Below are 15,828 nucleotides of genomic sequence, written 5' to 3' on the forward strand. Positions count from 1 at the left end.
AAAGCTCAATCTAGACACTTGAAAAACCAATATACGTATTACACGAAATTATTTTATCTAAGAACTACGTTTTTTTACAAATGTACTTACACACGCACTGTGCATCAGCCATCTCGACCACTAGCTGTTGGTCTAGCTCGACTAACATTTGCGGGATGAATTCTAGAAAGAAGGAAAAGACTGAGTATAATATCCAGTATAGAAAAAAAAAATCTCTGTAGGACGCACATACATAAACACACACAATCAGTTAAAGGGTGCAGCAGTCTGCTGTCCAAAACCAGATATAGCACTCACAAAATCTGTTAAAGGACGCAGCAGTATGGGTAGAGTGCGGTCCAAAACAGATATAACACATAACACAGACATAGAATCTGTTAAAGGGCGCAGCAGTCTGTGGACTGTGGCCCAAACAGATATAATACATAACACAGAAATAGAACCTGTTAAAAGATGCAGCAATCTGTGTAGAATGCGGTCCAAAACAGATATAACATAGAGACATTGAACACATAGACGTTAAATCCGTAAAAGGGCGCAGCAGTCTGGGTAGAGTGCAGTCCAAAACAGATATAACACACACACAAAATCCGTTAAAGGTCGCAGCAGTCTGTGGACTGTGGCTCAAACTGATATTTGAACACTGAAAAAGTGCTTACCAGGTATTTGATCTTCATCTACTCGGCAGCGCTTGCTGCTGCTGCTGCCGCTGTCGCTGTTGCTGCTGCTGGTGGTGCCTGTATGCTTCACAGTGCAACCAAAAGTACTGCAATTGAACACACTGAACCAAGTACAGAAGCAGACTGAAGGTGAGTTCGGTTGTGGATTGGTTTATATATGTTCTATGATGTCAGATCATGTCACTAATGCAGTAGCCAATAGAAGTGCAGTATTCTAGGGGTGGGAGGTGCTATGTCATGAATGAATGATCACTGCACTCCTAGTGGGAAAACATTGAACTTCTAATTTGATAACTGAATATCCAAAGAGTACATTCAGTTATGGAATATGATTAAAATTGGACTGGAATGAAGTACTTAGGTAATTCATACGTTAGATGTATGATGTGGGTGCCACATGTGTTCAGTTACAATCATTAGCATATTTCCAGAAGACGATCTGTGGCACCAGTATGAATGCTCGTGGACTATACATGTGGTGCATACCCTGTTATAAACATGTGAGAGAGAAAGCATTGCAGCATCTCTCTCTCTCAGCGCTTGACTACAGGGATGACGTGTATCTCACATAGTGCGAGTGGCGATCTTGGATTACATAGTGGGATCATGCAGTGGCTGTGTCCTAGACCACATGGTGACCACCATGTTTGCCACCATCTTGGATAATGGTACTTGTGTCATGAGCTGACGTCGCGTTAGCGCCCTCTGGTGGTGGCAACATGTACTAGGCCACATGGCAAACACACTGTTTGCCGCCATCTTGGATAACGGTACTTGCGTCATCAGCTGATGTCACGATAGCGGCCTCTGGTGGTGGCAATATGTACTATGTCACTTGGAGTCTGGACCATGTGGTGAACACACTGGTTGCCGCCATCTTGGATCTCAGATGAGTGGCGATGTGTACTAAATCAGTTGGAGTCTGGACCTTGTGGTGAACACACGGAATGGCCGTACTGCATGGAATTGTTTAAAGACATATGTCCAAGTCCTTTTTCCATGAATCCTTAGAAGGAGGTGGCAGTCGGGTGACTGAGGTTAGTACAAGTGTCCTTTCTTTCCCGCTATTTTCTTATATTAGTAGAGGAACCCCAAGTGACCTTTGTTTACCACCAAAATTCAAACTTGGGGCCAGTTAATAGGAGGAAGTGACGGGCGGGTGACTTAGATTCGTGGAGGTAGCCCAAGTGACCTATCTTCCCGCGATTTTCTTTGCTTAGTAGATATAACCGTGGTGTGATGTATTATCCTGTTGGAATTTGAACTTCCCATCATTTTTCTGGGGGGGATGGGGGCGTGGCACTTTCACACCAAAATTCAAACTTCCCGCCAAAATTCAAACTTCCCACCAAAATCCACTATCTTGAATGACGTCATGCCGCCATCTTGGATGATGTCATGAGCTGTTGCCAAGCCTACATGCCACAATCTTGGATGATGTCATCGCCGCCATCTTGGATACATATGGCAACAATGCAGAGTGGGCTCGTACGCAGGTTGTTCCAATACTGACGCTCCATTAACTACTGGGATACTTTTGGTCCTTGGTTCGAGGAGAAATATCAAAATTGCCTTCTGCCACTGTACAAAGCTCTTTATTTTTGGACGATTTTGCAGTTTGCTGTCCCTTCTCCAGTATTGCAATTGCCACTCGCCTGTTGCAACTTCTGACACTCCACTCCTTTTCACATTCGTCAGACATCAGCAAAAATACCCTGTGAGTGTGTTAGCGTCACTAGAATAAATTAATGGGATAGGAGTAGACCGTGATTCTACAGCAGAGCACATCCGTGTTTAGCTATATAAAATTGGTGTATTTACTGTATTATTGTCAATGAAGCACACTGGTTTACATAGTGTGACATGACAATTTCAGGATAATTGTCAAGATAACTGTTTGTACCCATCCGGAAATTCCCCAACGCAACTTTCTAAAGAATTTCTCCAACGCAGGCAGCGCTTAACCATCACCTGCTCCCTTCGATTTACCACCTGGTGCGCTCGCCATCTCCCTCCCTCACCATGGGTCACACCCTGCTAAAAGCCTTTCGCTGTACGTGGGCCATGTCCAGGCAACCCTCGTCAGTCCCAAACTCAAGCATCTCTTCTAGCTGCTTTTTTTTTCACCTTTTGCTCGTTGACATGCAGGATTTGGGTTCGGTCCGTTAATACCAACAAATCGAGAGTTATACCTTCTGCATTACATAGAGTACATTTTGATAAGCAAATCTGCTCACTATCACCTAAGTATATCACGTGACATACTAATCTACTTGCTATGGCATATAGAATCTCATGCAAGGTGCGAAATAAACATTCATTCAAGCTGCCATCTTACACTGCAGAGGTTAGAGGAGTGGACTGCAGGGATGGATTTTCGTTTTTCTGCAGATAAGTATGTGTGTGCTCATTTTAATTGTTCTCGTTATATTTTTAATTTACCCGAATTGCGTTTGAGGTACATCACTCTCCCTTTTAAATACTCTGTGATGTTTCTGGGTCTCACTTTTGACTCCAAACTGTCGTGGTTACCACACTTAAAGGACCTGAAGGCAAGGGCTTGGGAGGCATTGAACATCTTGAAGTGTCTTAGCCACAGGTCCTGGGGAGCGGATACGGCATGTCAGCTCCTGTTTTATAGGGCTTTCATATGATTGCAGCTATACTTTGGGTGCAGAGTGTACGGATCAACGAGTCGTTTTTATGGAATGTCATTGACAATATCTACCTTGAGGGAACTAGACTGGCCACAGGCGCTTACAGGTCCAGCCCCATATCCTGTCTCCATGCTGAGGCTGATGAACCGCCTCTTATCATCCGGCGGCAGCTCCGCATAGTGCATCAGGCGTACAAGTTCCTCGCTACTTCCAATTCACCAGCATATTATACTGTTGCTCCTCCAGCTATGGCATGTCTCTTTAGTAATCGTCAATAGGCAACGAGGCTGTTTGTGAAATGCGAGAAGTATAAACTGGCGTCGCTTGATAGAGCAAGTTCAACCCCAAATCCATGGTTTTCACCGGCTGCCACCTTGGTCACTGCAAACACACAGAGTGATTTTTCATTCAGTGCAGCGCCGGAGACGCTGCACACCTGCATATATATTTACAACATTGTTTTGTAACATTTTAACTGAGCACCACAACTCTGAAGCTGTATTCACAGATGGGTGTAAACAGAGGAACTCCGTTGGTTGCTCTGTTGTTTTCCCTGGACATGTCCTCAAGTTCCGATTCCCTCATGAGTTTACTGTACTCGACATGGAATTATATGCGATCTTGCGGGCGCTGGATCAGATGAGATGTAAATGTCGTGTGAACAGGGCCTCCCGTCGGATAGACCGTTTGCCAGTCGCAAGTCTTTCGATCTGACGCAACCTCGGCGACTTGCGCGTCGATGGGGATGAAATGATGATGATAAGGACTACACAACTCCCAGTCCCTGAGAGGAGAAAATCTCCGACCCAGCCGGGAATCGAACCCGGGCCCTTAGGATTGACATTCTCTCGCGCTGACCATTTAGCTGCCAGGGGCGGACAGCAGTGAGATGTGTTGCAGGTGCTAAATTGCGTGCCTATTCCGATTCCCTGAGTGCCCCTCACTCTCTACAATGTTTATACCCAGCAGATAAAGTAATCCAGAATATCCAAGACGTCCTCCTCTGACTACAAAGCTGGGGAAGGAAGTGTCTTTGTGCTGGGTGCCAGGGCACATAGGTATTGCGATGAAGGAATGGGCTGATGTAGCAGCCGGTGAGGCGTGTCGTGGTCCTCAGTTCAGTCTGCCATCACTATGCCTACTATTGACTCGCTGTTGAGTTACAGAGCCATGCGTCGGTGGGAGAGGAATGGCTGGATGTGACAGACAATAAGCTGCGTCTCGTATTTAGAATGTGTGAGACTGCGATATACCATCAGACTTCCAGGAAAACTTCATCCACACAATTCCGAAGATAGCATCAGCTAACTAGTCTGAGAATTATCGCACAATCAGCTTAATAGCCCATGCATCCAAGATGCTGACAGGAATAATATACAGAAGAATGGAAGAGAAAATTGAGGATGTGTCAGGTGACGATCAGTTTGGCTTTCGTAAAGGTAAAGGCACCAGGGCGTAGGTCTGACGTTGCGTTTGATAATGGAATCAAGACTGAAGAAAAATCAAGCCAGTTTCACAGGACCTGTTGGCCTGAAAAAATCGCTCTACTATGTAAAATAGTGCAAGACGCTCGAAATTCTGAGAAAAACAAGGGTAAGCTTTAAGGAAAGGCCGGTGATACACATTGCGTACGATAGCCAAGAGTAAACAATAAGTCTGGAAGAACAAGAATGAAGTGCTCGGATTAAAAAGGATGTGAGATAGGGATGTAGGGCCTAATCTTTCACCCAAGCTGCTTAGTCTACACATCGAAGAAGCGATGAGAGAAATGAAAGAATCATTCAAGAGTGGGATTAAAATTCAGTGAGAAGTCCTACCAATAATACGATTCGCTGATGACATTGCAGTCCTCAGTGGAAGTGAAGAAGGATTGCAGGCTGTGTTGAATGGAATGAACAGTCTAATGAGCAAAGAGTATGGATTGAGAGCAAATCGAAGAAAGACGAAAATAATGAGAAGCAGCAGAAATGAGAACAGCGTGCAACTTAAAATTACAATTGGGGATCATTAAATAGACGAAGTTAGGGAATTCTGCCACCTAGGTAGCAAAATAACCCATGACGGACGGAGTATGGTTCAAATGGCTCTGAGCACTATGGGACTTAACATCTGAGGTCATCAGTCCCCTAGAAATTAGAACTACTTAAACCTAACTAACCTAAGGACATCACACAGATCTATGCCCGAGGCAGGATTCGAACCTGCGACCGTAGCTGTCGCGCGATTCCAGACTGAACCGCCTAGAACCGCTCGGCCACACCAGCCGGCCCGGACGGAGTAAAGAGGACGTAAAAAGTAGACTAGCACTGACACAAAAGGCATTCCTGTCCAAGAGAAGTCTGCTAGCATCAAACCTAGTTCTTAATTTTAGGAAGAAATTTCTGAGAATGTAAGTTTGGCGCTTAGCATTGTATGGCTATGAAACATGGAGTGTGGGAAAACCAGAACAGAACGAAATCGAAGTCTTTGAGATGTGGGGCTACAGAAGAATATTGAAAATTGATAAGATGAGAAATGAGGAAGTTCTTCGCAGAATCGGCGAGGAGAGGAAAAAATTGATATCACCAACAAGAATACGGGATAGAGTGACAGAACATCTGCTAAGGCGTCAGGGGAGCTGTAGAGGATAAAGGCTGTATAGAAAGACAGATCTGAGATGAAAAGGTTGGCACAGGAAAGGAATTTGTGGCAGACTGCATCAGACCAGTCGGAAGATGCTTTCACTCTTTCTCTGTTGTATTAACGCTCGTGAAACAGTTATTTTGTACATCAGCACGAGCGTGATTTGCAAGGGCGCTGATAACTTCGCCGTTGAGCGGCCATAAATTCCAAACACACACACAGATACTAAGTTTTTGATTCAGTGATCTGAAATTACATCCTTCTTATGATTAAAACAAAGTGTTTCCAATGAGATAGCGACATAATATATTTTTATTTGTATACTACTTTTTTCTCCCGTTTTGGGCAATTAGGGACCACTTCAAGTAACTTTAAGACACTTCCGGAAGCCTTGTTTGCAGCCCAAGAACGTTTCATTCTTTCTCTGGCAGCGTGTCGTCTCTCTTATATCCAGCCACTGTTCTGCTTTTGTTCAGAGCTGAATTTTGATTGGCTAGAGATGTCGTCCTGGTTCACATCAATACTCTTGAGGTCTTCCTTACATCGTTTAATCATTTATCAGAGACTTTAAATTTGTCTTTCAATATATTAAAAATATGATCCCTTAGTTGGGTTGCATCAATTCTGAAGAGATGTCCATAGAATTTCAGTCGTCGCTTCCTTATTCCCTTTCATTCGTTCATATCCTGTCTAAATCTTTTCTTCCCCGAAGTCTATAATGTCCGTTATCTTGCGGCCCATTATTTTATGAAGAATCTGGTGCTCAAACTTCTAGGCTTCTCTCAGTCTAGTCTTTCCTAGAGTTCTGAGGCATTCACTTGCGTACAAACATTCTGTTTTGATCACTGTGTTATAATGCCTGAATTTAGATTTTCTTGTCTAGGACATGCGTCTTACGGAAAGCTGCATCTTTTTCCGCATGCTGTTGTTCACTTCTTTCTCGCTCGTTTTCGTCTACAGTATTTCAGCAAGGTATCTGAAACCGTCCACTTTTTCTGTTTTATCATAGTCTGTTGTTAAATGATGAAAACACCCCTTCTGTCTCTAGTTTTCATTAAAAACTCTTCGGGGATTTCTCTCGTAGTTTTTCTTTTGAAAATGTCTGTGTCAAGAGCTTGCTTGATAATTCCCACTCTTTTAGGGCCCACTCCAAATTCTATGAAGATGTAAAACAATACTTTCCGATCGACAGAATCATAGGGTTCCTTAAAGCCGACAAATACCACTACCGGATCCTTCGAGATGAAATTTTCCAACACTCTTTTTCAGGTTCCAAAATCTGTTAAACGCAAGTTCTCCCTTTCCATGAATTCACCTCGATATTCACCAGGTTGATGATCTACTTGCTCAAACCGATTAACCTGTAGTGCTTTGGAGAATACATTGTAAATTTGGGGTACCACAGAAATGCCACGATGATTGTTAATGACAGTTATGTTATGTTTACACTGAAAATAGAAAATACGAAACGGAAAAAATAAAAGTGGCAGAGGGAACCCTGTCTGACAGCAACAAAAGTAACCAACAAAACACGTCAGATAACCACTTTCACCGCTCCAGATGCATTATAAGCTAACCGTTTCAATGCTCCAGACGTATATAGAGGACTTGCTATGAAAAATATTTACAGCGGTTCTCTGCTACAGTCGTATAGAGTCGGAGATGATTGTTGCACAAAATGTGGAATAACTGTTGGAATATTAGGAATTACCTGAACGACTTATTGAATGCAGCTCTCCATGCTACTCTATCCTGTGCAAGCTTCTTCGTCTCCCAGTACCTACTGCAACCTACATCCTTCTGAATCTGCTTAATGTATTCATCTCTTGGTGTCCCTCTACGATTTTTACCCTCCACGCTGCCCTCCAATGCTAAATTTGTGATCCCTTGATGCCTCAGAACATGTCCTGCCAACCGGTCCCTTCTTTTTGTCAAGTTGTGCCACAAACTCCTCTTCTCCCCAGTTCTATTCAATACCTCCTCATTAGTTATGTGATCTACCCATCTAATCTTCAGGATTCTTCTGTAGCACCACATTTCTAAAGCTTCTATTGTCTTCTTGTCCAAACTACTTATCGTCCATGTTTCACTTCCATACATGGGTACACTCCATACAAATACTTTGAGAAACGACTTCCTGACACTTAAATCTATACTCGATGTTAACAAATTTCTCTTCTTCAGAAACGCTTTCCTTGCCATTGCCAGTCGACGTTTTATATACTCTCTACTTCGACCATCATCAGTTATTTTGCTCCCCAAATAGCAAAACTCCTTTACTACTTTAAGTGTCTCATTTCCTAATCTAGTTCCCTCAGCATCACCCGACTTAATTCGACTACATTCCATTATCCTCGTTTTGCTTTTGTTGATGTTCATCTTATATCCTCCTTTCAAGACACTGTCCATTCCGTTCAACTGCTCTTCCAAGTCCTTTGCTCTCTCTGACAGAATTACAATGTCATTGGCGAACCTCAAAGTTTTTATTTCTTCTCCATGGATTTTAATACCTACTCCGAATATTTATTTTGTTTCCTTTACTGCTTGCTCAATATACAGATTGAATAACATCGGGGAGAGGCTACAACCCTGTCTCACTCCCTTCCCAACCGCTGCTTCCCTTTCATGTATGTCCCTCGACTCTTATTAACTGCCATCTTGTTTCTGTACAAATTGTAAATAGCCTTTCGCTCCTGTATTTTACCGCTGCCACCTTTAGAATTTGAAAGAGAGTATTCCAGTCAACATTGTCAAAAGCTTTCTCTAAGTCTACAAATGCTAGAAACGTAGGTTTGCCTTTCCTTAATCTTTCTTCTAACAAGGGAACCTCCCCATCGCACCCCCCTCAGATTTAGTTGTAAGTTGGCACAGTGGATAGGCCTTGATAAACTGAACACAGATCAATTGAGAAAACAGGAAGAAGTTGTGTGGAACTGTGAAAAAATAAGCAAAATATACAAACTGAGTTGTCCGTGGGTGACATAAGCGACATCATGGACGAGGTGTGCTTAGAAGCGCCGTGGTCCCGTGGTAGCGTGAGCAGCTGCTGAACAAGAGATCTTTGGTTCAAGTCTTCCCTCGACTGAGAATTTTACTTTCTTTATTTTTGCATAGTTATTATCTGTCCGTTCGTTCATTGACATCTCTGTTCACTGTAATAAGTTTAGTGTCTGTGTTTTGCGACCGCACTGCAAAACCGTGCGATTAGTAGACGAAAGGACGTGCCTCTCCAATTGGAACAGAAAACATTTGATCGTAAGGTCATAGGTCAACCGATTCCTCCACAGGAAAACACATCTGATATATTCTATACGACACTGGTGACGGCATGTGCGTCACATGACAGGAATATGTTATCGACCCACCTAACTTGTACACTTGGCGAATGGGTAAAAAGATTCTTCTACCTTGCCCGATTTAGGTTTTCTTATGGATGTGATAATCACTCCCAAAAAAGTGATGAAAACATAAGAGTTTGTCACATAAACTGAAAATAAAAAATTAAAATTTACACTTGATGGAGGATTCGAACCTAGGATCTTTCGTTCCGCAGCTGCTCACGTTACCACGAGACCATGGCGCTCTTACGTTGCTATTGTCCTTATTGTTGCTTATCTTCCCTTGAACTACTCAGTTTGTATATTTCGCTTATTTTTTCACAGTTCTACACAACTTCTTCCTGTTTTTTCAATTGATCTGTGTTCAGTTTTTCAAGGCCTATCCACTGTGCCAACTTATAACTAAATCTGAGGGGGGTGCGATGGGGAGGTTCCCTTGTAAGATAAGTCGCAGGGTCAGTATTGCCTCGCGTGTTCCAGTATTTCTACGGATTCCAAACTGATCTTCCCCAAGGTCGACTTCTACCAGTTTTTCCATTCGTCTATAAAGAATTCGCGTTTGTATTTTGCAGCTGTGGCTTATTAAACTGATTGTTCGTAATTTTCACATCTGTCAACACCTGCTTTCTTTGGGATTGGAATTATTATATTCTTCTTGAAGTTTGAGGGTATTTCGCCTGTCTCATACATTTTGCTCACCAGATGGTAGAGTTTTTTCAGGACTGGTTCTCCCAAGGCCTTCAGTAGTTCTAAAGGAATGTCGTCTACTCCCGGGGCCTTGTTTCGACTCAGGTCTTTCAGTGCTCTGTCAAACTCTTCACGTAGTATTGTATCTCCCATTTCGTCTTCATCTACATTCTCTTCCATTTCCAGAATATTGTCCTCAAGTACGTCGCCCTTGTATAGACCCTCTATATACTCCTTTCACCTTTCTGCTTTCCCTTCTGCTTAGAACTCGAATAAAATGGCACGACGATCCGTTTACAAAAAATGAGCTTCCATGTCTTCTAAGTCAAAGTGACGACGAGGATATCATCACGCCCTAAACGGCTGATTATGGTTGGACAGATAGTGATGTCTATGAGCCTAGAGATGAATCCATTACCACAAATATTCAAAGTATCAATGAATCAGCAAACACTGAACCAGTAAATGCAGATTCACATTTTGACGTCACCATAGTTTCTTCCTCCGATTCCGAAAAAGAGCCTGAGAACAAGCCTGAGAAATATGCTAAAAGACACAAAACAGATTATTTTAGATCGAAAGAATCCGATCTGGACCCCAAAGTGTATAATTTCGGTAACAGTCATTCCGGTAGCAAAATCGTCAGATTGGATGATTCATCTGTTGTATATGACTGCTTCCAAAATTTGGAGTCAAGAAATTGTAAACTATAAATCTGAGTAAGGTAATTTGTATTACGAGCACCTTTGCAACAACGCCAGTGAAAAATCGAAACTGTGACGTTGGTAAAATACAAAAAGTGATGAAATTTACTGTTTCATTGCCGTACATTTTCTGATGACTCTAGTGAGAGAAAAGTAGCTACACGGCTATTGGACCATCGACTCTTCCCTGTCTACTCCAATGATCACACACATCATGCCGAGTTACGAAGACTGTTACGCTTTGTTGACAACAGAAAAGACCCTGGACCCTGGAGATGGCCAAATCTGGAAAGTAAGCGAATTGTGAATCATCTAAGAAAAGTCTGTCCAGATGTTTTCCATCCTTTTAAAAATTGGTGCACTGACGTAAGTTTAGTTCTCCACAAATGTCATGTCTTCTTCAAACAGTACATTCCATCTTGACGGCATAGATTTGGCGAAAAGTTTTTTGTGTTGTATGATTTTGAAACTGGGTATATTCTTGACTTTAATGCTAATGTGGAGGCAGCAACGGACGTAAAAAAACTTAATTTTGGTGTAAATGTTGGAGTACCTGGAAGTATTGTTCTTACTTCATTAAACTCTGCCTTGGTAGAGGTCACACACTTTATGCCGGCAATTGGAACACCAGCCAGGCGTAATTTTCTTATTAACAAAACTGGCAGAAGCAAAAAGCAAATCAGCTAGCATCGCAAGCTACAATGAAAATATGGGGCTGTCGACAGGAGCTAAGTTCAGTAAAATGGGTACATAAACAGGAAAATGATATAAAAAGTATTTTTTCCATTCGGTGGACCTGTCGCTGCTGAACGCACTTGAGTTATATAAAACAGACGGGAAGAAATGTTTCAATATCTCGTTTTCAGTATAAACGCATTAAGGAGATCCTAGAGACTCACCACCAGCCGCAAACAGAGGGCACTCATGGAAGGAGATCGGCTGACGGTGATAAACCCTTACGCCGGACAGAGCGCGGCTTTTTCTCGCTAATCCCAGGAACATCAAAGAAAAAGACCGCCCAGGAAATGTGTATTGCCTGTGCGAAACATAATAAACGAAGTGACAGTAGATACATTTGCATAACATGCAATGCACCTTCATGTTTGAATTTTTGTTTCGAAAGATACCAAACTTTGAAGTTTTATTAATGTAATACCTTAAGTATTTTTTGTGAAAAAAATATTTTTCGTTAAAAGATTGAAGACGCGATTTAACGCCTTAATACAGCGTTCTGGGTTTTATTTTTTCTCCATGATAACAATAGACTGCTAGACTCTTATGCATACGCATCCCTTGAAAATTATGCAAATATGGTAGTCGGCCACTCATATTAAACGCACAGTGAAAGGGTTAATTCTTTTCATTGTGGAACAACAAGAAATAAACTAAAAACCGCTTATTCAGTCCTGATACCATCAATAACAATGCATTTGCTTGCAGAACTTCACATCTGAGTACATAAATGTCTTTATTGCAATATTTATTTCTATTACTTAATGTTAGCTAGCACAATTAGAATTAAGCAAAATGTTTTTTGAGAGATACCTTTTTCGGTTTGTTTTGGGAAATTATAATCCAAGCCAGCATTAAAGCAAATAAATGTTGGAAACATCGCAGAATAAGCCTGTAATTGGCCGGTAGAAACGACTTTTAACAACCTAGGACCGGAACAAAGTGGTTCTCGTCTCCATAGTTCGACACAACATCGTGCAGCCTTGCCAACTGGGGTGGTGGATTTGTAACTCTTTGATTTCATGTTGCACTGCGTTGCACCCCACAGGATTTGAGGAAGTCCCAGTTACTGGATATAGAAATCACATATTTTTTCTTCTTTACTGATGTATTTGGGTCCACAGATATTATTTTCACCTCCAATAAAGCGTGACCGTGTTCTTTAGGGGCCTGCTACAATAGCTTTGGCGTGTAAAGCAGAATGTAGACTCGGTAAGCTACCAAGTGTATTCTTCGTAAATCATGAACTACTGTTGTGAGGGCCGGCCTTTAGACATGTGCAAACGGCGCAACATCACAGTTGCCCCGCGCCTCGACCGGCCCCTCGCAAAACATTAGAAGGTAATTGGAGAACTGTCACCTGCAATTTTGTTATCACAGATAAATTGAAAAAATAAAGTAAGGTGTTTCTGAAACTACTTTTGATGTAATATAATTCAATTATATACTCGTTGTGATTCGACTATGGCCACTGGAGTACGTCTCAGAAAATTATGCCTGCATCGGAGTAGAAGGAACCAAATGCTATGATACTGATGCGCAATAGTAAAATCTATTGTCCATACATTACTATTCCTCATGCGTAAATTAAGAGGTAAGCGATTTATTGTTTCTCAGCGCCTCTCCGCGCCCTTTCTACTCGTTATTGTGGCTAACAATCAAGCATTACAACAGTGGGTGTGCGATTGTAACACTATTTTGATACATTGTTAGTATGACAATTACGAAACATAGAATTCTTTTGAACTTAACGAAGATGTATAATCTGTGTTGGAGGAGGGAAAGGGGGAGGGGCGGATGCGGGGGGAGTCCAGCGCCAGCCAAGGCCGCCCTTGGTTGCGATTAAACTGTGCAGCACAGGGAAGGGCCATCCTTGTAAGCACTGGGAGATTTACAGCGGGTATACTAGAGCCAAGCTTAGGGCGTTCGTGATTTATCTCCGTCTCCATGCTCCATGGCGTTCGATCAGTCTTCTTCTGCATCTTGATAAGGACTATGCAAGGAAGCGACAGAGAAAGTAACGGAAACTTTATTCCGGTTACATTCTTTAAAGATTCACATTCAGCTTGGCTGTAGGACAGCGTCGAAACCGCCGCCATACCAATGAAATGGCGCAATACCCCGTGAACGGCGGGAGAATTAAACAAATCCAAATTATATAGTTATTACTACAGCCAAAGCATTGCCCAGTACACTCTAAATTTGCGTTTTAGTAATATCGCAGATAACAATTGGCGAAAGTTCGCGAGAAATTTGTAGTGCACGAAAGATCTTTATCTCCAGCTTCCGAGAGGGGGCAGACTCTCCCCGCCCTATCTCTTGCTAACGCTTTCCGCGTCTGCGACGTCTGTGTTCGTTTGCCATTTATATTAATTATTAAATAAATACATAAAGTTTTATCTTTAAAAGATAGCATCCAGAGGTTGTGATCGTATTTCCGTGGAATTTCATGTAGTAAATTGTTATGCTTCGTTCTCTCCTTCACGTTTTATGCTATCAGCACGGTACTGTACAGGTGTGTCTCGTTTTACTACCGAGAGAGGTTGCGGGTGGATAGCACACTGGCCTCGCATTCGGGAGGGCGACGATTCAGTCCCGCGTCCGGCCATCCTGATTTAGGTTTTCCGTGATTTCCCTAAATCACTCCAGGCAAATGCCGGGATGGTTCCTTTGAAAGGGCACGGCCGACTTCCTTCCCCGTCCTTCCCTAATCCGATTGGACCAATGACCTCGCTGTTTGGTCTCCTCCCCCGAATCAACCAACCAACCGTCTTGTTTTGCCCGACAGTACAGCAAACCACATTCCTGTATTGCAGTTGAATATCCTCAGTTCACTATCGCACTTGTAGTGCTGATCTGATATTAGCAGATTGTAACTAATGACAATCGAATACACTATTTGATACACAATAATTACTTTATTCACATTACTTATCACAAGCACAAAATTGATTCACGGTCTTTCGTGTTTCACACCAGACTAACTCTAATCTCTTCTCAAGAATGTCCACTTCTCAGTCTTTTGTGCGGGAAGCTTTGATTTTTTATATACATCGATCCTGATCGGCTCGATTACCTTTGAATTTTAATGTTATTGTTATTGTTGTTGTTGCATAGCCCCCCCCCCCCCCCCCCCTTGGCTTAGCCACAGCCTAGGGAATGTTTCCAGAATGTCCTTCTGGAAACATGCCCTAGCCTAGGCTGTCGCTAAGCCATGTCTCCGCATTATCCTTTCTTCCAGGAGTGCTAGTTCTGCAAGGTATGCAGGAGAGCTTCTGTGAAGTTTGGAAGGTGGGAGACGAGGTACTGGCGGAATTAAAGCTGTAAGTACGGGGCGTGAGTCGTGCTTGGGTAGATCAGGTGGTAGAGCACATGCCCGCTAAAGGTAAAGGTCCCGAGTTCGAGTCTCGGTTCAGCACACAGTTTCAATCTGCCAGGAAGTTTCAGATCAGCGCACACTCCGCTGCAGAGTGAAAATTTCATCCCAGCGAGAAACTTAACATCAGAGTTGGTGGTCACGAAGTAGATGAAGTTACGGAATTCTGCTACCTAGGCAGTAAAATAAGCGAGAAACTTAACATCAGAGTTGGTGATCACGAAGTAGATGAAGTTACGGAATTCTGCTATCTAGGCAGTAAAATAACCAATGATGGACGGAGCAAGGAGGACATCAAAAGCCGACTAGCAATGGCAAAAAGAGCATACCTGGCCAAGGGAAGTCTACTAGTATCAAACATAGGCCTTAATTTGAGGAAGAAATTTCTGAGAATATACATGTGGAGCACAGCATTGTATGGTAGTAAAACATGGTCTGTGTGAAAACTGGAACAGAAGATAATCGAAGCGTTTGAGACTTGGTGCTACATACGAATGTTGAAAATTATGTGGACTGATAAGGTAAGGAATGAGGAGGTTCTGCGCAGAATCAGAGAGGAAATGAATATGTGAAAAACACTGTAAGGAGAAGGGACAGGATGATAGGACCTGTTAAGACATGAGGGAATTACTTCCATGGTACTAGAGGTAGCTGAAGAGAGCAAAAACAGTAGAGGAAGACAAAGATTGGAACACATCCTGCAAAAAATTGAGGACGTAGGTTACAAGTGCTACTCTGACAGTAGCTAACCAGTCAGAAGACTAATGAGAAAGAAAGAAAAAAACAACAGAGAAAGCTACAGTGGTCTATTTAAGAGGTCATCCGGATAATTGCCTCTAACGTTTTATGTAAATCAACGGGAAACCAAAGCAGACGAGAATTCGAATCATGAGGCAATTGATGATAAATCACAGGTTTTCTCTCTGGCAATTATAATTTCTAATTTAGTCATGTTTTATGTTTTCCGTTTTTAGTTGTCGTAGAGTGACATAATACCATACACCAGTCTCTGTCTTCTGCTGTGTCGGTATA

This window comes from Schistocerca serialis, chromosome 1 (assembly GCF_023864345.2).
Source record: "Schistocerca serialis cubense isolate TAMUIC-IGC-003099 chromosome 1, iqSchSeri2.2, whole genome shotgun sequence".
NCBI lineage: Eukaryota > Metazoa > Arthropoda > Insecta > Orthoptera > Acrididae > Schistocerca > Schistocerca serialis.